General features: G+C 42.0%; 1 long non-coding RNA gene across 1 annotated transcript in view; it reads right to left on the bottom strand.

The window, feature by feature from the left end:
• Positions 1–5253: 5253 nt before the first annotated feature.
• LOC138354697 (uncharacterized) overlaps positions 5254–25472 on the bottom strand; it is a 31172-nt gene continuing 10953 nt past the window's right edge. The window contains exons 2-3 of the long non-coding RNA XR_011223628.1: positions 6107–6220; positions 5254–5990 (exon numbers count right to left, since the gene is read on the bottom strand). This is a non-coding gene — a long non-coding RNA (uncharacterized lncRNA). The remainder of the gene's footprint in view (positions 5991–6106; positions 6221–25472) is intronic.

Genomic DNA, 25472 nt, shown 5'->3' with positions numbered 1-25472 from the left:
GGGCGCCACCGAGGAGAACCGTGGAAGGGCAAACACCAGTGGAATAAGAGGGCAGAACAAACACCAGGCAAAAACAAAAAATAAAACAAATCCTCGCAAGAGGACAACGAACCCCAAGGAACAGAGCAGGCCGCTATGTCGGGAATACAAGCTGTGCAGCACCCTGCGCCCCTACCAGTGCAAACTGCCACTTACCTGCTGGTAACAAGGGAGAACAGAACACCCAAGAGCCCAACAGGCAGCCAAAAAACCTTAAAGGTAAAACGGACCAGCAGAGGCAGACCCCGAGGAGCCTGTGGAAGGTGGCCCCAAGCCCCAATGGCAGTACTTACAGGGCACCTAGGAAAGGAAGCCCGAGGCGCATGCAGCCTGAGTACTGAAGATAACTCCTGGCTCTCACACCCACAAAAACAAACACCACACACAAAGCACAGAGCTGTAGTGACACTGGAGCCAGAGCACACGACCTTCGCCTATAGCATCAGTTTCAAGAACTGAGGTGTGGGTAGCCGGCGTGGGGGGTCTGGGGCTCCCCCTTCCCCCTCCCGAGGTGGGGGGGGAAGCTGCGCAGACAGCGGCGCGGCGACGTGTGACGTCACACTAGTTTGCTTGTTTTCTGTTGGGGAGTTCTATCCACTAGTTCGGTTTTTGGTAGCAATTTTAACCAGAATAGGGGTTTGTTTTGGGGCGCTTACCATAATGGGTGCCTGTTCCGGTCGATGGCAGACATAGAATGCTTCCAACCACACAGGGTTTCTATAGGCCATTGCTCCCCTTGCATCTATGAGGGGGCCCGATTCTGGCCGTGGTCCCCGGTAGACTTAAGAACTCCATACACATGACTGATGCCAAAGTCTGACATTAGCATATCAGCTGACAAAGCTCCGGGGAGTCGACAGGGCTTCTTGAGGTTATCTTGAGATGATTTCGGGGCTTTTTTAGTGTCCCCGGGGGCCCGGTCCTCGACCAGGCCTCCACCCCCAGGAAGCAGCCCGTGACAGCTGACTAACACCCAGGTACCTATTTTACTGCTAGGTAACAGGGGCATAGGGTGAAAGAAACTCTGCCCATTGTTTCTCGCCGGCACCTGGAATCGAACCCAGGACCACAGGGCTCCCTGCAGAAAACACACAGTTTTCCTGTTACAGTATTACATAACTATCTACATTTTTATGCACCATTATGAACTACTATGCAGGTCTGGTGGGTGTGGGGTAATCGCATAAGCCAAGCACAGCATAGCATCAAATGCTAATCAATTGTCGATGCCACCTGACAACAAAATACTCCCATTATATTATGAACATTTCTAACTCTAACTACAACACTGCTATTATCACGACAATCCTGGTCACTAAATCCTGAATATTAATAATTTTCTACAAGTTTATTTTCTAAGCATGAGGTCATGTTTCATGATGCATAAATGCACCAAACTGCAGCCGTGTGCTATGGATGTCTGTCTCATGCTGTGAACATCGTTACCAACATTGGGTTCACTGATATCTGAACCTTGTATAGAGTTTTCATCACATCCAGGATCTTCCATGACACTTTCAACAGTAATCATAGTTGCTTATTATCCTTTTAAGAGATGTTATGGGCACAGGCTGCATGGCAGTACTGTGAGCTGCTGCTGTTGCTGTATATGCTACAAGTGATTGTTAACTCAAAACTGATTCTCTCATGCCCAGGAGAGGTGCCCTGTATTTTTTCCAAGATGGCATGTGTTTACTGGAGGCCTGAGGATGCAGAAGTGAGCCCTGTGTACATGCAGGACTTTTAAATCTTATACATTACAGTACTTTAACCCGTTAACTGCGAGGCCTATAAATATGACACCCCCCAGTGCGCAGGAAATAAATTCTCTTGAAAAAATTCTTTTGTTTTTTTAACCATTCAATTGCGCATCGCATCATGTGATGCTTTGGAGTACTACGCAAGATTTAAACGGCCCGCGGATACACGGGGTTCACCACACCTTCATCAGGGCTCTTGTAAACAGACGCCATTTTTAAAAAAAATCGTGGGCCAAACTCCCGGGCGTTAGGCGCCTCAGTACTGAGTCAGCTACCAAGCCTGACGCACACAGCATGAACTCACAGCACTGCTGTTCAGCTTGTGACCACAGCATCGCCTAAAAATGCCATAATATACTTGTTCATGCTATTATGTAGCGATGATATTATTACAGAAGACCCCTGACTGTGATAAAACTGACCAGGGTTCTGATAATAGCAGGACTGTGGTGATATTTGGCGCTGTGCGCCATAGAGGAAGGAGTAATGCTGTGGGAGGGAGGATGGTGGCGTTGTCTTTTGAGTGTGTGTGGCCACCTTTTATTGACTGCACTCACCATACCAGCTTAGTGGTTCGCTATGGTGAACACAAATGTAGATACTTATATATAACGTGTGTATAGTGTGAGATAACAGCAAGAGTAAGAGGTTGGGAGCCGCCATTTTGGTGAGGGAGGAGCGTCGTCTGCAGGACTTACCATGTTGTTTACTGATGACCACGATGGTCTTTGGGCACCATACCAGTTTACTTGTACAAGTATGGTGAATAAAACAGGTAGATATTTATATATAATGTGTGTATATAGCGTAATAACACCACAAACAGTATTGTTGTAGGAGAAATATTAGTGCGTCTGGCCTTGAGGGCGGCCGCCACCAGCTGACTGTGTGAGTAGCTACGTCTTTGTGCCTTTACTCACCATACAAGTTTAGATGTACAGTTATGGTGAACAAAACATGTAAATACTTATAACGTCTGTATATAAAAGCAAAAACAGTATGGTGGGTGGAGAATGGTGGCAAGTCAGGTGAGGTGAGGTGAGGGAGGGAGTGGCAGCCAGTGGCAGCCAGTCACTGCCTGCCACTGCCACTGCCACTCAGCATACCAACTTAGTGGTTCGTCATGGTGAACAAAACATGCAGATACTTATATATAACCTGTGTATATAGTGTAATAACCGACAAAGTATTTGTTCACTGTTTGATGAACATAATTGAATCAACAATATGTACACCATATTGTTTTAGTACAGCGATGATTCACTCATTTTATTATATAAATATATCACACTACACACTATTGAATAATATTACAGCAAAAAAACTACGAAAAATCAATCAGAGACATTGAAATAATTAGGTAATTATCTCTTTGTGGAAACTCCGGCCTGACAGCTGGCGATCAACAGACCGCCTGGGACGCACGCTCAGTCAGCGCCTGATTTTTGCCAGAATTCCCCGCCCTAGAGTGGGCAATATATGCCACTTACGATTTTTTTATTATTTTTCCCGTGACCAGTGAACACAAATTAACAGGTTAGGGAAAAAAAATAATTTTTTATTTTTTTTTTTTTTGGTATGCACCTGTGGGTGTCAAATGGTATATAGCTATGCGCCATTTAAGGGTTAAAGTGTCAAAAATCCTCCCACCAGTATGGGTATGTCAAAAAAAATTTGAACTTGTACTTACTTTGGCTGCTATGGGGTCCGTAAGTTGGCACGTGATGTTATCATTCCTCGTTCGCCCGTGCAGTAAGCTCCCGAGGCCGGTGGGGCGCGCGAGTTGCCGCGAATATATTTTCGTTCATTTTTTGCGCACAGTTCCAAATACATTTTATTTTTTTTACGCACTAATCCTATGTATAATGAACACGTACACTATATTATGGCAGTAAAACATCCGTACTGTCTGAGGACACTGTTACGTGCATGACACTTGTGTACACATATGTTGCACATATTTACTATGTATCATGCTAATTTATGTATATATACAATCTATTTACAGACTGTACACTGTCACACACTATATACATTCACCATTTTCTTGAGGTAATCTTGAGATGATTTCGGGGCTTTAGTGTCCCCGCGGCCCGGTCCTCAACCAGGCCTCCACCCCCAGGAAGCAGCCCGTAATAGCTGACTAACACCCAGGTACCTATTTTACTGCTAGGTAACAGGGCCATAGGGTGAAAGACACTCTGCCCATTGTTTCTCGCCAGCGCCTGGGATCGAACCCAGGACCACAGGATCACAAGTCCAGCGTGCTGTCTACTCGGCCGACCGGCTCCAACACATTCAAAACACCACGAGTGTGAGCAGCCACACCCAGCCAGCCCTCCTTCACTCCAACTTCTTACTCGCCAACATTGCTCCTCCCACCATACTGTTATTGTATTTATTACACTATTTATACATGTTATATATACCTATCTACATGTTTTATTTACCAGAACTATGCAAGTGAGCCGGTATTGTGTCCAAACAGTACAGTGGCCACCATACACTGCATGACAAATCACTCAGCAGACAGCAGACGAAGCCACGATTACGACGTCACCTCCCTCACCAAAATAGCTCCTCACAACATACTCCTGGTGCTGTTATTACACTATTCACACACACTGTATATACCCATGTACATGTGTGTTCCCCATAGCAAACCACGAAGCTAGTATGGTGAGCAAAACAAGAGTTACTGCCACACAGTGAGGCTACCTCAATTCTCTCCCTTCCTCCCTCCCTCACCAAAATTCCTCCTTCCTACGTACAACGCTAATTATAACCACAATCCTGGTCACTAATACCTGTAAATGAATATTTGACCACAAGTTTATTTTGAAAAGGAACCTAAAAAGTCGTTTGAAGATTCCTAGATGGACGAAATAATGCTGTGGTGCTGTGGCTAGCGCTGTGATCATCGTGAACAGCATTGAATCACTGATATTTGAACATTGTACCCAGTCATTTTCACACTCGGGCTCTTCCATAATACTATCATGGCTAAATAACAGATTATATATATATTTTTACAATATTGGGCGATGCTGTGGTCACACGCTGAACAGCAGTGCTGTGCGCTCATGATGCGAGCGCCAGCCTTGGTTGCTCACTCACTACTGAGGCTCTGACACCCGGCAATGTGGACGATGATTTTTTTTAAAGATGGCGTCTGTTTACAAGAGCCCTGAGGAAGCTGATGTGAACCCCATGTAGCCGCGGGAGTTTTGAATGGAATGTGAAAAATAAAAACACCCGGAGGCGCGTTGCGCACCCGAAGCCTGGGCCTGCAGGCGCGTTGCGCAGTTAAAGGGGTAAAGCTTCCTCAGCCGTGTCACACATGTTACGGATAGTTACCGAGATCAACCCCAGATTATATTGGTACAGTACACAGGCACAGCATACAGTATATATTTTACAACAATAAATGCAAATAGGTGTTAACAAACAGATATAACAGAAATGGTAAATCCATTCCATTTATTCCATTTATATACAGAGTACTGTTATGATATTTAAATTTCTCTGTACTCATCAATTGTAATATACAGAGAAAATCTTATACACAAGGATCACAATTCATTTTGTACCTAACAATGATCATGTGTTTTTAACAATATTTTATAGTTGTAAAGATTGTAAGATTAAAAACCAATATCATCAAACAGATATGATTTAAACAATCACATATGCTGTGATTGTGTACCTCTTAAATCCTTAACTTTATTTTAAATAATAGTACTTTCCAAACAAAAAATTTGTAAAATATTGTGAGCATCATGTGTTGGGCTATGAATGAGAGTGAGAGAGAAGTGTAGTGTGTGCATGTGTGTGACTGTGTGCACCCATGTGTGCATTATAATATGAAGCAGTTTTTCAGTACAGTACCTTCAAGGTAACTGTTTGTTGGGTAACTGGCTGAAAACACACACACACACACACACACACACACACACACTATTATTTATATAATACTTATTTGTCAGTTAAGTTCCATTAAATGATGATCCTTTAGCTGCCTCTTTCATATGTTCAGTAACTTTAAACATGGGGCCGTGGCCTGGAATTATATAATCTGCCATGACAAGTACTTTATTTCGATTTTTTCCTGTGATTCTGATTTCTCACTTCCTGCAATATACTTCCAAAGTGATAGATCTGCAATATCCTCTTCTCTTTCAAAAAGGTCACCTGTAGGCAATGAATAATTAAAATTATAATCTTTGCTGCAACTCCAGATTTTAATTTAATAAACACAATGTTTCATATAACAATTAACATTGTTTATATAGCATTGTAAGTCCAACCTGCAATAACAACAGTTCCAAAGTCTTGTGTCTCAACCACAACGCTGACATCTGCCGAGGTGTGGCCGGGAGTGGGGATCACTTGGAGGGCTTCATCAAACTTAAATGGTTCCCCTGAAAATACAATATTTTAATAACTAGGTACTGTACATAATAGGTAAAATGCTGCTCACAATTACTTCTACATCTATAATAAAATACATGCACTAATGTGGTTTGTCATGCATACTGACTACAGTATTTGTAATGGTGACTATTGCATTGCAGGGGGTCTTCAAACTTCTTTTGCATGGCCCATTTCAATAATATCACCTACCCTCATTACCTTTTTCTTGTGCTTAGTCTGAAACTATCACTCATGTAATATAAAACCAGATAACAAGTAAGCTCATTTAAAGTTTTGACTCTGATAATAACAGGATTGTTGTGACAACTAGCACTGTGCATAGTATGGTGGTAGGAGTAATGCTGAGGGAGGTAGTGTATCTACTGTGTGGCCACCTGTTATTGTCTGCACTCACCATACCAGCTTAGTAGTTCGCTATGGTGAACACAAATGTAGATACTTATATATAACATGTGTGTGAGTGTATGCAGTGAAATAACAGCAAAAAGAGTATGTTGGGAGGAGCCATTTTGGTGACGAAGTTGGCGTCGTATGCTGGCTGCTGTGTCTCTTGTCATGCAATTTTGTTGTGGCTATGTTGTTTGGATATCACACCAGCTTAGTTGTACAGTTATGGTGACGAAAACCTGTTGATACTTGTACAGAGGACCACTTGGTTTGCGAACCCCATGGGGATGAGACCCATCGGTTATCGTGTCAGTTCATAAACGAAAAATGGAGGAATTTTTTTTTTATTAATATATTAAGATTTGCACAAATGCAAATCTGCATTTGTGCAGCTACACAAATTTTAGACTATATGATGTGGAGTACAGTGTCAAAAAGCTAGCTACGTGATGCAAAAAATCCCCATCACACAGGATGGTTAGTCATACAGAGGCACGTGACAAGCAGTTTGCACTGGCAGACCCCAGGTGCATTATGAGGATATCAACAAGAATGAATAAGGTCACAGGATGGTTAGTCATACAGGGCCATATGTTTAGTAGCCTGCACTGGCAAATTTTGGATGCAATATGAGGATATCTTCAAGAGCACGAGAGCGAATAAAGTAATTGCAAAGCTCTAGGTACCTCATGCCAACGCGTCTGAAAGGTCTAATAACTGGGCATTCAGTGATGTTGTGTGGGAGATCATGCTGCAGTTCCTGCTCACAGAGTTTGCATGGAAGAAAATGGAGAGAAGAAGAAGAAAAAATCTAGGGGAACAAATTAACAGGTTCATAGCATAAATGCAACAGTATTTTGTTTGCACTCACCAATAAATGTCCTGATCTACTTCTCCCTCTCACCCTCACTGCTGCTCTCCCTCCCACCCTGATTACTACTGGTCTACCCCCCTCCCCCCAGGTAGCTAGCTTAGTAGATTACCAGCCAGAGATAGCCTCCAGGAATCTCCATCTAATACAATAATGCATTCATGAAACAAGTATTTTTATAACTTTTTATTATCCTAGTAATAGTATTACTAAACAAAATCTGTAACCAAAAATATATGATGATGATGTACATCCAAAATTTAAGAAACAAATCTGGCTGATGGGGTCGAGTGTGATAAACTTATTGGAGTGAGCCCGTCCCTCCCCCACCACCGACAGACGTTTATTTGTTTTATTAATAAACAGGAGGCAATAAAACATGTTAATGATTATTAATGCATCGTAATACACTTAACACAAAAATCAACATATAATGGTATAAATATTGTACAGTTTAAGATATAAATTTTAGGGAGATATAACTTAGGATATTAAAAGTTGCTCAGTGTCAACCAAACTTTTTTGACTACTGTAGTTGTATATGAAAAGGGCTGCAACTGTTCCAAGTTTCAGTATCGCAGCCTAAATAGAAAGGGGGAAAAAAAATTCCACAAATTTTCAACATTTTCAAAAATTCGTTACAACCATAAGTTTCAAATGAAATCATTTCTATGACACTCATCTATCACATTAGCATATAATAAAGGATTTTACCAACCGGATTATCCAAAATGCTTAGTTTTACTAATATAAATAGTCAAAGTTTCCAAAACATTTATGCAAATATATTACGTTTATAAATATTTATAAAATCAGTAATGAACTTAAGATAAAAGTGTTAAGAAAAGTTGTAGAGACATAAAATCTACATATAAGGTGTAAGTTTCATGTAAATTGAATAAAAAATAAAAGAGTAGAGTCAATTTTATGTTACTTGAAAAGAAATGAAGTCAAAGATGCTGCCACCTGTGGCTGAGGTTGACATCAACCAATTTCCTTAAAATTTGGCATCCATACAAATAGGCTTACATGCAGTCAGGTGTTTAAGTTTCATGTAAATCACCCAATAAAAAATGAGAAAAAATTAGAGAAAAAACCAGCGTTGAATGTAATGAAATGCCATTTTCCCGGAGGCTCCTCGGAGCCATCCGGGCTGATATGGATATCCCTAACTTTGGCATCAGTCAATGTGGGTGGAGTTCTAGGCCTACCGGGGACCACGAGCCTGAACCTGGCCCCCTCAGAGAGGCACGAGGAGCAATGGCCTATAGCCTATGGCACATGTGATTTTGGAGTATTCTATATCTGCCATCGACCAGGACAGGCACCCAGAAAGGTAAGTGCCCCAAAACAAACTCCTATTCTGGTTAAAAACGACGAAAATGGACAAACGCGTGGACAGAACTCCCTAAATGAAAATGAGCACACAAGTATGACGTCACACGAGCCGCACCGCATATCTGTGCAGCTCCCCCCTCCTCAGGAAGGGGAAGGAGGAGCCCCAGACCCCCCCCCCCACGCGGGAGATCCACCCTGCAGTTCTGAGGCTGGATATCAAAATACACAAAAGCCGCCGACAGGAGGGAGGGTTGCTGGGGAGCCTCCAGGAGTCACCCAGATAATGGTGTTTCATTAGATTCAACGCTGGTTTTCTGAGGGAAGCCCCTATGGCTCCCCGGAGCTTCTTGAGGTTATCTTGAGATGATTTCGGGGCTTTAGTGTCCCTGCGGCCCGGTCCTCGACCAGGCCTCCACCCCCCCAGGAAGCAGCCCGTGACAGCTGACTAACACCCAGGTACCTATTTTACTGCTAGGTAACAGGGGCATAGGGTGAAAGAAACTCTGCCCAATGTTTCTCGCCAGCGCCTGGGATTGAACCCAGGACCACAGGATCACAAGTCCAGCATGCTGTCCGCTCGGCCGACCGGCTCCCTTCACTAAAGAGCCCTTCACCAAGAGCTACTTCACCAAAGACTTAAAAGAAGAAAGGGGACTTAACTAGAAGGCGGTTGGTGCTCCACATCTCAACTCGAATGCGAGACAGACTGCAGCCGCCAACTCAAATCGACACAGGCCTGACTAGGCCCAGGAGGTAGCATGGTAGCATGCAGCCACGACCCTGTTTGACCGCCAAAAAAACCCGTGCCCGAAAGTCAGCCCAGGATATGTTACCAAAGACGGCAGCAAGAACAACAAACTTACCAACGTCATGGGCACAGGGATAGACCGCAGGCCGGCTAGACTTAATAACCCTGCGGATGACCAGAGAAACCCGTATCCGCGAACAGGGAAGAAGGGAAACCGGATCAACCCAAAGCGCATCCCCGGACAAAGAAGTCGTGGCCCACAAATAACGGCGGAGGGCCGCAACCAGACAACACATGATGCAACTCCGGCCTGACCAACTAAGTATCAACAACCCAAAGACCCCTCCAGAAAGCAGCAGACTCATTCTTTGCCAGAAAAGAACGAGACAGCTGCAAACAAAAAAGAAAAAGCTTCGGAAAAACCTGAATGGAAGGGGCCACAACAAACCGAGGTGAAGACAGAAACAAGAGCACGCCGGCCTAAGACCAGGATAGCACAGGCGGTGCATGAGCAGGCCGAAGGCAAACAACGTCCAAGACAGCCCGCGCATTGGTGCAGAAGGAGTTGGTGCAGGAGGAGTATGAAAACCGAAAGCAAACCGTCGCGGTTCCACCAGCGTCGCACGAGACACTACAACAGTATGCGTCAAGCCGACAGTCTCAAACCCCCAAAAAAGAAGGACAAGACCACGTCAACAAAAAATGCAGGATATCTACGAAGAGACAAAAAGAAAAGGAAGGACCATTAGCAAAACCCCCATACCGCTGCCAAGAAGAAGTATGTAGGCGGGACACCATCAACGAAGCCACCTGATCACCAAAGATGGTGAGAGACTCGAGTCAAAATTACCAGACTGGAAGACTCAAGGTTAAGACCGACCATTAAGAAGAGGCGGAGCCAGGGGAAAAAGCCCCTGGGTTCGGACACCGAGCGAACAGCGATCGAAATCAAGGCTGACTAGGAACCAGAAGAAATGTCTGCCAGGGAACCAGGAACCCAAACCAGGCAAGCCGGGAAAGAACCAATCCGGGTGAGCAGATATGCCCGGTCCGGGAGGAACCCCCCCTGGGACCCCGAAAGGACCAACAAGGCCAATAACGAATGACAACAAGAAGAGGGCCGAACCATAGACTCTGTAAACAGCAAGGACAAAATGGTGATGGAAACCAAAGAGCCAGGGCCCAGGCAGAGGTCAACGAGGAAGCGAGCACCACAAGCTGACACGCAAGACGCGAAGCGTAAACAGCGACACCGCAACCCGCAGGAGCAGTGCAACCAGCTCCAGCAGGGCAGAACGACGCATACGAAGCAGAGTAACAGATGCGAACACACAGAGATCACACTAACGTGATGCATCAAATGAACAAATCCACAAGGGCCGTGACGAGGATTTGAATCTGCGTCCGGGAGCATCCCAGACACTGCCTTAATCGACTGAGCTACGACAGGGCAAAAGGGTTGAAACCGAAGTTCTACTGAACTTACTAGATCCCGTAGCCTCTCCGAGGCACAAACCAGGCTTTTACACAACCCCCCCCCCCTGCACCCGAGCTATGTCAATAGGCCGTTCTCCCTCTTCGCCCTTACATCATCACACACAGATCACACTAACGTGATGACTCAAATGAACAAATCCACAAGGGCCGTGACGAGGATTCGAACCTGCGTCCGGGAGCATCCCAGACAATGCCTTAATCGACTGAGCTACGACAGGGTAAAAGGGTTGAAACCGAAGTTCTACTGAACTCAAGTAGAGAACCGACAGCCTCCCTGCAGATATTGCAACACAGAAGCTGGTAGGGACATACAAGAAGATGAAAGAACTCAGTTCTACAACAGAACAGCGGGGCTGTCCAATCGCAGGGAACTGAACATGTACACAGTTCAACCTAGCACCAACACTAGTATAGCCAATAAGCACATACTAAGACACACAACAATGCGTAGTATAGAGGTAGGAAATACAATGCAAACGGAATGTACACAATCAAGTAAATATACAGACACACTCCAATGTACACATCAGAAAGCTGCCAGGCACGACAGCCAAGGAAGGAGTGACTAGAAGCAATGACTGAGTCAAGGATTGAGTGTCCAGAGAGCATTGACTGAGGCAACGAACAAGTGCCCAGCAAGGAAGAAGTATCCAGAAAGCAAAGACATGCAGAAAACAAAGACTTGCAAAGACAATGCTCCTCAGCCTTGGGCTGAGGAGCATTGATATAAGCACATTGGAATGCCACATTAAGATGCACACATTTTCAAAAGGTGACACCCCTAGGGTCAACACTTGCAGCAGAGGAGCTCCAGCATATTTCAACAATCCTAAGTATTGTAGTACAGGTTGATGGTAGTGAGTGGTGTCCCAGAGAACATAAAGGTATAGTGCTCTTGAAAAATAGATGAGATAACAGGAAAGTGCTAAGGGAAGTGAAAAATCGGATGAGAAAAAGTTGCCCTAGTGTTTACAGTGCAGAGAAGAACATTCAAGATGGCCACTGGCAAGGGGAAAAACAAAACAGAGCTTGATTTTGAGGGATTCAATGAAGAAAGCATTGATATTAGTAGTCTACATAACAAGTTGGTAAATTTAGATACTATAGTGAACTCTCATGTAGAAATAATTAGTAAATTGAAAGAAAGTAATGACCATTTGAATAGCAAAGTTTTATGTCTTGAGGGTTTAGTGAAAGACTTGCGCAAGGATAAGAATCAATTGGAAACAAATTGCAAAGCCATGGAAGAAGAAAATAAACTCTTAAAAATAGCTTTGGAAGAAGTTAAAGTAAATTTAAAAATAAATGACTACAATAGGTTAGGCAAGGAAATTCAACAGGAGAAACAGCTTTTGTCAGCACAGATGGAGGAAGTTACACAGGGAAAAGAACAGTGCAAGAAAGATATGCAACTCACTTATGCACAAGTGGCCAAGGAGAAGGAAAAAATAGAAGAAGCAGTAAAGGAAGTCAAACACTGCAGCAACCAAGATAAAACAAACATTAGGCTGGAAGTGAGAAAGGAATTGGTATCTAACCCGAAGTTGGTGCAAAACACAGTTGATCGGAGTAAGTCCCTGATCATTTTTGGCTGCAAAGAAAAGGCGATAACATCTAGGTCAGAAAGAGCTGTAGAAGAAGCTAAAGTAGTAGATAAAATTGTTGGCCTCGTGGAAGGTCTTACAACCATAGAGAATGTGTGCGACTACAGGAGAATAGGCAGGTACGTAAAAGGGAAAGATCGACCTTTGAGGATCACCCTAAACGGTGCCAAACAGATGGAAGAAGTACTAAGGAATGCTAGAAAATTGCAAAGTGATGAGGATGGGAAAGGGTGGTCGTTAAGCCGAGATCTTTCAAAAGAAGATAGAGAGAAGCTGAAACTGAACCTCGCCGAGGCAAAACATTTAAATGAGAGCAGGAATGAAGAAGAAATAAATTCTTTTTTCTACAAAGTGATAGGGGTAGGCAGGCCAGTTAAGTGGTACATAAAGGCAAACCAACAAAATCAATAGAGAGAGGGGGAGTGAAGAATAAGGAGAGGGGGAACAAGTTCCTGAAGATTGCATTCACCAACATAGATGGAGTAAGATCGAAGATACTGGAGTTAAGTGATGTAATACAGCTGCAGACACCAGACATTGTTGCACTCACGGAGACAAAACTTGAAGATGTTATTTTAAATGAGGTCATATTCCCAAGGGGCTACTCAATTTGGAGACGGGACAGAAAAATTAGGAAAGGCGGTGGCGTTGCTGTGCTGGTGAAAGAACACCTAAAGGTGAATGAAATAATGACTGCCAATCCACAAGAAGTTCACATAATAGCAGTAGAGATCTGCCATGAGGATGATAAACTAATGATAATAAATGCATATAGTCCACCGCCAAGCAGCACATGGTCAAAGGAGGAACTAGATAGTAAACGTGAAGGTCTTATAACAATAATGAGAGAGATTATAGCGAGAGCGGATAACGATAGATCACGACTGTTGATAGTCGGTGACTTCAACTTGAAATCCATAGACTGGGAAGCATATGAAGCTAAAACAGAAGATTTTTTGACCTGTAAATTTGTAGACCTCATCCTGGAAACATTCTTGTATCAACATGTTAAACAAGCTACGAGGATGAGGGAAGGGGATGTTCCCTCCATGCTAAATTTGATATTTACCAGGAAGGAGGAAGAGATATTTGACATTCAGTACCTTCCTCCCTTGGGTAAAAGTGACCATGTCTTTTTGGGAATAAAGTATGCAATGCGCTATAAGCTGGAAGAAAATAAAGAGTTTGAAGCAGTTGAAAAACCAGACTTTAGGAGAGGACATTATGGTGACCTTAGAAATTTTTTTAGTGAGTATAATTGGACAGACTTGATGCTAGGCAAGGAAGTGAATGAGATGTATGTCAAGTTTTGTGAAATATATGATAAAGGCACAAAAAAATTTATACCAAAACAGAGATGCAGAACTAGGAAACAGGATTGGTTCAATAGAAATTGCGAGAGCGCTAGAGACCAAAAGACACAAAAATGCAATCAATACAGGAAGAGGCCGAACCCCCAAACATACCAGCGATACAAAGATGCGAGAAACAACTACATGGCAGTGAGGAGAGAGGCAGAAAGAAATTTTGAAAAAGGGATTGCAGACAAATGTAAAACAGAACCAGGTCTATTCTATAAATTCATAAACAACAAATTGCAGGTAAAGGATAATATTCAGAGGTTGAAAATGGGAAATAGATTCACGGAAAATGAAAAGGAAATGTGTGAAACACTAAACGAAAAGTTCCAAAGTGTGTTTGTACAAAATGAAATCTTTAGGGAACCAGATACAATAAGAATTCCAGAGAACAACATAGAGCACATAGAGGTGTCTAGAGACGAAGTGGAAAAAATGCTCAAGGAGCTCGGTAAGAACAAAGCAGCTGGCCCAGGTGGCGTTTCACCATGGGTTCTGAGAGAATGTGCATCTGAGCTCAGCATTCCACTTCACCTGATCTTTCAGGCATCCCTGTGTACAGGAATCGTAGCAGACGTGTGGAAACAGGCTAACATAGTTCCAATCTACAAAAGTGGCAGCAGGGAAGACCCCCTCAATTATAGACCAGTATCATTGACAAGTGTAATAGTGAAAGTATTGGAAAAACTAATCAAAACTAAATGGGTAGAACACCTAGAGAGAAATGATATAATATCAGACAGACAGTATGGTTTTCGATCTGGAAGATCCTGTGTATCGAATTTACTCAGTTTCTATGATCGAGCCACAGAGATATTACAGGAAAGAGATGGTTGGGTTGACTGCATCTATCTGGACCTAAAAAAGGCTTTCGACAGAGTTCCACATAAGAGGTTGTTCTGGAAACTGGAAAATATTGGAGGGGTGACAGGTAAGCTTCTATCATGGATGAAAAATTTTCTAACTGATAGAAAAATGAGGGCAGTAATCAGAGGCAATGTATCGGAATGGAGAAATGTCACAAGTGGAGTACCACAGGGTTCAGTTCTTGCACCAGTGATGTTTATTGTCTACATAAATGATCTACCAGTTGGTATACAGAATTATATGAACATGTTTGCTGATGATGCTAAGATAATAGGAAGGATAAGAAATTTAGATGATTGTCATGCCCTTCAAGATGACCTGGACAAAATAAGTAGATGGAGCACCACTTGGCAAATGGAATTTAATGTTAATAAATGTCATGTTATGGAATGTGGAATAGGAGAACATAGACCCCACACAACCTATATATTATGTGAGAAATCTTTAAAGAATTCTGATAAAGAAAGAGATCTAGGGGTGGTTCTAGATAGAAAACTATCACCTGATGACCACATAAAGAATATTGTGCAAGGAGCCTATGCTATGCTTTCTAACTTCAGAATTGCATTTAAATACATGGATGGCGATATACTAAAAAAATTGTTCATGACTTTTGTTAGGCCAAAGCTAGAATATGCAGCTGTTGTGTGGTGCCCATGTCTTAAGAAGCACATCAACAAACTGGAAAAGGTGCAAAGACATGCTACTAAGTGGCTCCCAGAACTGAAGGGTAAGAGCTACGAGGAGAGGTTAGAAGCATTAAACATGCCAAAACTAGAAGACAGAAGAAAAAGAGGCGATATGATCACTACATACAAAATAGTAACAGGAATTGATAAAATCGACAGGGAAGATTTCCTGAGACCTGGCACTTCAAGAACAAGAGGTCATAGATTTAAACTAGCTAAACACAGATGCCGAAGAAATATAAGAAAATTCACCTTCGCAAATAGAGTGGTAGACGGTTGGAACAAGTTAAGTGAGAAGGTGGAGGAGGCCAAGACCGTCAGCAGTTTCAAAGCGTTATATGACAAAGAGTGCTGGGAAGACGGGACACCACGAGCGTAGCTCTCATCCTGTAACTACACTTAGGTAATTACATTTTGGGGGGATGCTTGATTTTGATAAGTTGCTAGATTTTGGGGGATTCAACGAAGAGAGCATTGATATAAGCAGTCTACACAAGTTGGCAAAATTAGATTCTATAGTGAGCTCTCATGTAGAAATAATTAGTAAATTGAATGAAAGTAATGACCATTTGTGTAGCAAAGTTTTGTCTTGAGGGTTTATTGAAAGACTTGTGCAAGGACAAGAATCAATTGGAAACACATTGCAAAGCCACAGAAGAGGAAAACAAACTTAAAAATAGCTTTGGAAGAAGTTAAAGCAAATTTAAGCATAAAAGACTACAATAGGTTAGGTAAGGAAATTCAACAGGAGAAACAGCGTTTGTCAGCACAGATGGAGGAAGTTACACAGGAAATAGAACAGTGCAGGAAGGATATGCAACTCACCTATGCACAAGTGGCCAAGGAGAAGGAAAAAATTGAAGAAGCAGTAACGGAGGCCAAACACTGCAGCAACCAAGATAAAACATACATTAGGCTGGAAGTGAGAAAGGAATTGGTATCTAACCCGAAAATGGTGCAAAACACAGTTGATCGGAGTAAGTCCCTGATAATTTTTGGTTGCAAAGAAAAGGAGATAACATCTAGGTCAGAAAGAACTGTAGAAGAAGCAAAAGTAGTAGATAAAATTGTTGGCCTCGTGGAAGGTCTTACTACCATAGAGAATGTGTGCGACTACAGGAGAATAGGCAAGTATGTAAAAGGGAAAGATCGACCTTTGAGGATCACCCTAAATGGTGCAAAACAGATGGAAGAAGTACTAAGGAATGCTAGAAAACTACAAAGTGATGAGGATGGGAAAGTGTGGTCGTTAAGACGAGACCTTTCAAGAGAAGACGGAGAGAAGCTGAAACTAAACCTCGTAGAGGAAAAACATCTAAATGAGAGCAGAAACGAAGAAGAAATCAAATCTTTTTTCTACAAAGTGATAGAGGTAAGCAGGCCAGTAAAATGGTACAAAAAGGCAAACCAACAAAATTGCTAGAGGGGTAGTGAAGAATAAGGAGAGGGGGAATATGTTCCTGAAAATAGTATACACCCATGTAGATGGAGTGAGATCGAAGATACTGGAGTTAAGTGATGTAATACAGCTGCAGACACCAGACATTGTTGCACTCACGGAGACAAAACTTGAAGATGTTATTTTAAATGAGGTCATATTCCCAAGGGGCTACTCAATTTGGAGACGGGACAGAAAAATTAGTAAAGGCGGTGGCGTTGCTGTGCTGGTGAAAGAATGCCTAAAGGTGAAAGAAATAATGATTTGCCAATCTACGAGAAGTTGACGTAATAACACTAGAGATCTGCCATGAGGATGATAAACTAATGATCGTAAATGCATATAATAGTTCGCCGCCAAGCAACACATGGACAAAGGAGGAGCTACATAGTAACCGAGAGGATCTTATAACAATAATGAGAGATATTATACCAAGAGTGGATAAAGATAGATTAAGACTGTTTATAGTCAGCGACTTCAACTTGAAATCCATAGACTGGGAAGCATATGAAGCTAGAACAGAGGATTTTTGGATCTGTAGATTTGTAGACATCCTCGAAACATTCTTGTATCAACATGTTAAATAAGCTACAAGGATGAGGGAAGGGGACGTTCCCTCCATGCTAGATTTGATATTTACCAGGAAGGAGAAAGAAATATTTGACATTCAGTACCTTCCTCCCTTGGGTAAAAGTGACCATGTCTTTTTAGGAATAAAGTATGCAATGCGTTATAATCTGGAATAAAATAAGGAGGTTTAAGCAGCTAAAAAATCTGACTTCATGAGAGGACATTATGGCGACCTTAGAAATTTTTTTAGTGAGTATAATTGGACAGACTTGTTGCTAGGCAAGGAAGTAAATGAGATGTATGTCAAGTGTTGTGAAATATATGATAAAGACAAAAAAAATTATACCAAAGCAGATATACAGAACTAGGAAACAGGATTGGTCTAACAGAAATTGCGAGAGGGCCAGAGACCAAAAGACACAAAAATGAAATCAATATAGGAAGAGGCCAAAACACCAAACATACCAGCGATACAAAGATGCGAGAAACAACTACACGGCAGTGAGGAGAGAAGCAGAAAGAGATTTTGAAAAATGGATTGCAGACAAATGTAAAACAGAAGCAGGTCTATTCTATAAATTCATAAACAACAAATTGCAGATAAAGGATAATATTCAGAGGTTGAAAATGGGAAATAGATTCATGGAAAATGAAAAGGAAATGTGTGAAACATTAAACGAAAAGTTCCAAAGTGTGTTTGTACAAAATGAAATCTTCAGGGAACCACACAAAATAAGGATTCCAGAGAACAACATAGAGCACATAGAGGTGTCTAGAGACAAAGTGGGAAAAAATGCTCAAGGAACTAAGTAAGAACAAAGCTGTCGGTCCAGATGGAGTTTCACCATGGGTTCTGAGAGAATGTGCACCTGAGCTCAGCATTCCACTTCAACTGATTTTTCAGGCATCCCTGTGTACAGGAGTTGTTGCTGATGTGTGGAAAAAGGCTAACATAGTTCCAAGCTGCAAAAGTGGCAGCAGGGAAGACCCCCTCATTTATAGACCTGTATCATTGACAAGTGTAACAGTCAAAATATTGGAAAAAATAATGAAAACTAAATGGGTAGAACACCTGGAGAAAAACGATATAATATCAGATAGACAGTATGGTTTTCGAACTGGAAGATCCTGTATAACGAACTTACTCAGTTTCTATGATCGAGCCACAGAGATTTTACAGGAAAGAGATGGTTGGGTTGACTGCATCTATCTGGACCTAAAAAAGGCTTTCGACAGAGTTCCACATAAAGGTTGATCTGGAAACTGGAACATATTGGAGGGGTGACAGGTAAGCTTCTAACATGGATGAAAAATTTCTTGACAGAAAAATGAAGGCCGTAATCAGAAGCAATGTATCGGACTGGAAAAATGTCACGAGTGGTGTACCACAGGGTTCAGTTCTTGCACCGGTAATGTTCATTGTCTACATAAACGATCAACCAGTCGGAATACAGTTTGCTAATGTTTGCTAATGATGCTAAGATAATAGGGAAGATAAGAAACCTAAATGATTGTCATGCCCTTCAAGAAGACCTAGACAAAATAAGTATATGGAGCAACACTTGGCAAATGGAATTTAATGTGAATAAATGCCATGTTATGGAATGTGGAATTGGAAAACATAGAGCCCACACAACCTATAAATTATGTGAGAAATCTTTAAAGAATTCTGACAAAGAAAGGGATCTTGGGGTGGTTCTATATAAACTGTCACCTGAGGACCATATTAACACTATCGCGCTCCACGTGCGGGCGCCGCAAAAATGACGTCATGCGCCGGGCAGTGCAGGCGATTTTGCAGCGACACCGAAAAGTGTATACTAGTTTCAGTTTTGCTAACCGGCGTCCAAGCTACCAATCAACACTACTAATGCTGAACCCCGGGACGTGTCCACTCACGAGGGCGAAGCAGGGGGGTACCACCAAACACAACAACCCTAGTATAAAGGGGGGAGGAATACCAAGACAGAACCCCCCCCCCCACCAGGTAAAATGAAAAATAAAATAAAAACCTCGCAAGAGGACAGCATACCCAGAGGGAACAGAGCCGGCCGCTGTTATAGGTAAAAACTAGTTACAAAGTAACCCATGCCCCTACCAGTGCAAAAACTACCACTTACCCTAAGGCAAATTAGGGAGGAACCCCCCAAAACACTTTAGGGGGTTCAATCATTCAATCGCCAAGCAGCAAAAGAACAACAGAGATAGACCCAAGGTGACTTGTGGAAGGGAACCCTAAGCTCCTAGGGTGGTATTTACAAGGCACTCAGGGAAGGTGACCCCTAAGCACATGCAGCCAAAGTACCTGTGAATATTATTCCCAGCTTGCACAACACCGTAAGAGTAGTACTGAAACAAAGAACAGCAACAGCACAACAGGAGTCCAAAGCTGGAGCCACAACAACCAAGTCGTATTTCATCAGCCGAAAAACTGCAGGGTGGATCACCAGTGCGGGGGTCTGGGGCTTCTCCTTCCCCCCTCCTGGAGAGGGTGGGAGCTGCGCAGACATGCGGCGTGGATCGTGTGACGTCATGCTTGTTGATTGGTTTTCATTTGGGGAGTTCTGTCCACTCGTTTGTCTATTTTCGTCGTTTTTAACCAGAATAGGGATTTGTTTTGGGGGGCGCTTACCTTTCTGAGTGCCTGTCCCGGTCGAAGGCAGACATAGAATGCTCCAAAATCACATGTGCATTTCTATAGGCCATTGCTCCTTGTGCCTCTCTGAGGAGGGCCAGGTTCTGGCTCATGGTCCCTGGTAGGCCTAGAACTCCACCCATATCGATTGATGCCAAAGTTAGGGATATCCATATCAGCCTGGATAGCTCCAGGGAGCTGTAGGGGCTCCACCCAGAAAAAATCTATTTATTTTTGGGGGGGATAAAACTAATTATTAAAATTGTTTATTATATGCTATTGTGATAGCTGAAAGTCTCATAGACATGATTTCAGTTGACACTTGTGTTTGATGTTAATTTTTTAACATTTTGGAAAAATTTTGACACAAAAATATTTTTTCTCCCTTCCTATTTAGGCTATAATGCTGAAACTTGGACCATTTGAAGCCCTTTTCATATACAAAGGGTTAGGCCCACATACCACATACATACTAGTCATAAAAGTTTGATTGAAATTAATCCAGTTTTCATTTATTGCATAGTTTGTAGTTATGCCCCCTTAACCCTTAAGCCGCTAAGGGCTTTTTTGCCTGCAACACCACCAGGCGCAACATAATAAAATCCAATTTTTTTGTTTTCTTATACACGTGTTCATTTGTGTTCCTTGAGAACAGGCAAAATAAAAAACATTTAATTGTACTTACCAATGACGTAAATGAGCCGAGAACTTGGCCGATGACGTCACAGATCTTCATCGCTCGAGCGTGGTGCGTCCTGGAAGAGTCAGACGTGCCGCTGGAGGAGCTCGAGTTGCCGTGAATTTATTTTCGCGGCATTATTTACTGTATCTATGGCATATTTTTCAACCATGTTTTTCACTGATGTAGTACAATATGTGGCCATTTGATGTTTTATTATAATACAACTGTTATAAATTTATCATACTGTCACTTATTCGTGTCACATGTATGTGCTCAAAATTGTTTTATTTTTCAGGAAATACAAAATTTATTATTATTTGTTTTCACTATATACACTCACTCAATATGTACATGTTTTCGCACCAGTATTGGATATTTAGAAGTCCTCGAGACTCTGATACTTGTCAAAACATTTGACATAGCACAAAGGGACCTTACACGCTGTGCACCAAGTTAAGACCAATTTACGTTTCTGTTCCCTCTTTTTTTGTGGTCTTGCATACAATGCATTCACGCTGGCCTACTGCACGCTTTCCAGTTGGTATTAAATACCTTACATTGTGTGTAAGAAAGGCATCCTTGAAAGCAAGCCTTGCTTGCTTGCAAGCAAGCAAGGTGTGTTAGCATGGAGAAATACTGGGTTCACAATGGGCCTTTGTATGCCAGGAATTGGTTTGTCAAACTTTTCTAGTAAGTGAGTCACTTCAATAAAACTGAATGCACAGAAATTTTGTTTACCACCTGTTTTGACAAGATACATATTGTAACTGTTCAGCATTGTTACATCAACAAGGTAGAAAAACATTTTCTTGGTCCACTTCACTTTTTTGTACACACTCGACTGCCCCCACCATATCACATTTATCCACCAAATGCATGTTGATGTTATAGTCCAAAACACAATCTGGTTTATAAAATGGTTGTTTTGTGGTTTTGTTCAACTTGCCACTGTTCACCATTGTACCATCGTGAACGGTGGTCAACATGTTCACTTCACGCGTGTCTTTCCACCGCACTGAAAGCATTCCACCAGTTTTTCTTAGCTCGTAATCACCAACCGCCATAGCAGTGTCAAACACTGGCATTTCCCTTCGTCTTGCTTTCACTGTGCCACACACTCTAGTTCTATTATCAAGCAAGAATCTAGTTAGCATGGGACAGGTATAATAGTTATCTGTATATAATATGTGGCCCTTGTTCATGTATGGTGCTAGTAGTGACTTCACCACACTACCTGAGAAGCCATGTTTGTTATTAGCAGGAATGTCTATATTTGTACCCGTAAACATTATCATGTGTAACACAATTCTTGTTTCACAGTCACAGAGTACAAAGAATTTCAATCCAAATCTGTGGCGTTTGGAGGGAATATACTGCTTGATGGCAAGACGTCCTTTGAAAAGCACAAGGGATTCATCAATCACCAGCTTCTGAGCTGGTATGTAGAAATCTCTGTACTTTCCAACAAGTTCATTCAGGATGTGCCTCACCTTCCAAAATCTATCATCTTCAGTCTGGTCTTCTTTATTTGGAAAATGAACACACCTGGGGAGCATCGCAAATCTGTCTCAAAACATATATTTCCAACAATGGAATTGGAACAGTATGGTCTTTGCTCAAATAATGGTCGAGAACGTGTTTGACACAATGTTTCATCTACATACACAGTGCCAAAAACACATACATTTCACATAAAGTCATATCTTTCCAACGCTGTAATCGTTAAAAACCGGATCACTCCTCACCAATGAGATGAGCCGCATATTTGTTCGTTTCCTGAACAATATGTTCCATGAGTGGCTCATCAAAATATGCAGTAAAGTAGTCCACTTCACACATACCGTCACCTGTATCAGAGAAAGGGTCTGTAATCCCAACATCAGAATTGTCAAAGGCAGAAATTTCTGGAACAAAATCTGTCCCATCACTCCACACAAATACTCCTGGTTGGTTGATACCTGGTTGATGGAGTTCTGGGAGTTCTTCTACTCCCCAAGCCCGGCCCGAGGCCAGACTTGACTTGTGAGAGTTTGGCCCACTAGGCTGTTGCTTGGAGCGGCCAGCAGGCCCACATACCCACCACAGCCCGGTTGGTCTGGCACTCCTTGGAGGAATAAATCTAGTTTCCTCTTGAAGATGTCCACGGTTGTTCCGGCAATATTTCTTATGCTCGCTGGGAGGGTGTTGAACAACCGTGGACCTCTGATGTTTATACAGTGTTCTCTGATTGTGCCTATGGCACCCCTGCTCTTCACTGGTTCTATTCTGCATTTTCTTCCATATCGTTCACTCCAGTACGTTGTTTTTTTTACTGTGTAGATTTGGTACTTGGCCCTCCAGTACGTTGTTTTTTTACTGTGTAGATTTGGTACTTGGCCCTCTAGTACTGTATCTTCCAGGTGTATATTATTTGATATCTCTCTCGTCTTCTTTCTAGTGAGTACATTTGGAGGGCTTTGAGATGATCCCAATAATTTAGGTGCTTCATCGCGTCTATGCATGCCGTATATGTTCTCTGTATTCCCTCTATTTCAGCAATCTCACCTGCTCTGACGGGGGAAGTGAGTACTGAGCAGTACTCAAGACAGGACAACACAAGTGACTTGAAGAGTACAACCATTGTGATGGGATCCCTGGATTTGAAAGTTCTCGTAATCCATCCTATCATTTTTCTGGCTGTTGCAATATTTGCTTGGTTATGCTCCCTAAACGTTAGATCGTCAGACATCATTATTCCCAAATCCTTTACATGCTGTTTTCCTACTATGGGCACATTTGATTGTGTTTTGTACCCTGTATTATGTTTAAGGTCCTCATTTTTACCGTACCTGGAATTTATCACTGTTAAACATCATGTTATTTTCTGATGCCCAGTCGAAAACTTTATAAATATCAGCTTGAAGGTTTTCAATGTCTTCAGCCGAGGTAATTTTCATACTGATTTTTGTGTCATCTGCAAAGGATGATACAAAGCTGTGACTTGTATTTTTGTCTATATCTGATATGAGAATAAGGAAAAGCAGCGGTGCAAGGACTGTACCCTGAGGTACAGAGCTTTTAACTGAGCTCGGACTAGATTTTATATGGTTTACTATTACTCGCCGAGTCCTGTTTGACAGAAAACTGAGTATCCAGCGTCCTACTTTACCGGTTATTCCCATTGACTTATTTTGTGTGCTATCACGCCATGGTCACATTTATCGAAAGCCTTTGCGAAGTCTGTGTATATGACATCAGCACTCTGTTTTTCTTCTAATGCCTCAGTGACTTTGTCATAGAGTTCAAGTAGCTGTGAGAGGCACGATCTTCCCGCTCGAAATCCATGTCGGCCTGGGTTGTGAAGGTCATTGGTCTCCATGAAATTGGTGACCTGACTCCTAATCACTCTCTCAAATACTTTTATTATGTGCGATGTTAGTGCAACTGGTCTATAATTCTTTGCCAATGCTTTGCTCCCTCCCTTGTGTAGAGGGGCTATGTCTGCTACTTTAAGTGCATCTGGTATCTCCCCCGTGTCCAAGCTCTTCCTCCACACTATACTGAGTGCCTGTGCTACCGGCACTTTGCATTTCTTTATAAATATTGAATTCCATGAATCTGGACCTGGGGCCGAGTGCATGGGCATGTTTTCAATTTCTCTTTCAAAGTCTAGTGTGCTCGTGTTGATATCAGTTATATTTACAGGGGTTTGAATAACCCGCATAAAGAAATTATCTGAATCTTCCACTTTCATGTTGTTTATTGGAATGCTAAACATGTCCTAATACTGCTTTTTTAGGATTTCACTAATTTCTTTGTCATCCTCCGTGTATGAACCTTCACTTTTATGAATAGGTCCAATACTGGCAGTGGTTTTTGCTTTTGATTTGGCATATGTGAAGAAGTATTTTGTATTTTTCTTTATTTCCTGAATTGCTTTCTGTTCTAACTGCCTTTCTTCAGTTTCATATGAGTGTTTCAATTTCCTCTCGATTTCTTCAATCTCCCTATTTAAATTATTCCTTCTTTGACGGGAAATTCATGTCTGCATAAGCATTTCCGTTATTTTTTTCCTTCATTTATAGTGTCGTCTGCATTCTCTTTCTATGTTGGATCTCTTTCTGGCTTTCCTCAAAGGAACATGTTTCAGACAGATTTGATACGCTTCCGAAGTCAGTTTTCCTATTCCTTCTGTAGGACTTGTATTACTTAGAACAGTACCCAATGGAATGTTTGTAAGTTCCCTGATTATTATCTCCCAGTCTATCCTTTTATTATTAAATTGGAATTTACTGAATAGCCCCTCTCGCTTTATCAATGTTTTAGGTCTATTCTGAGTATTGATGGTCGTTTGCACTTCAATGAGTTTGTGATCTGAGTATGTGGTATCCGATATCGTAATGTCTCTGATAATGTCTTCATTGTTCGTAAAGACCAGATCTAGAATATTTTCATATCTCGTTCGCTCCGATATCTGCTGGTTGAGTGAAAATTTGTCACAGAATCTAAATAGTTCTCTAATCTGTGGTTGGTTAGGTCCTGATAGATTTCCTGGTATATTATTGTTTGTTATTCT

The sequence above is a fragment of the Procambarus clarkii genome, chromosome 6, assembly GCF_040958095.1.
Source record: "Procambarus clarkii isolate CNS0578487 chromosome 6, FALCON_Pclarkii_2.0, whole genome shotgun sequence".
Classification (NCBI taxonomy): Eukaryota; Metazoa; Arthropoda; class Malacostraca; order Decapoda; family Cambaridae; genus Procambarus; species Procambarus clarkii.
This window is presented reverse-complemented; position numbering and strand designations above follow the sequence as displayed.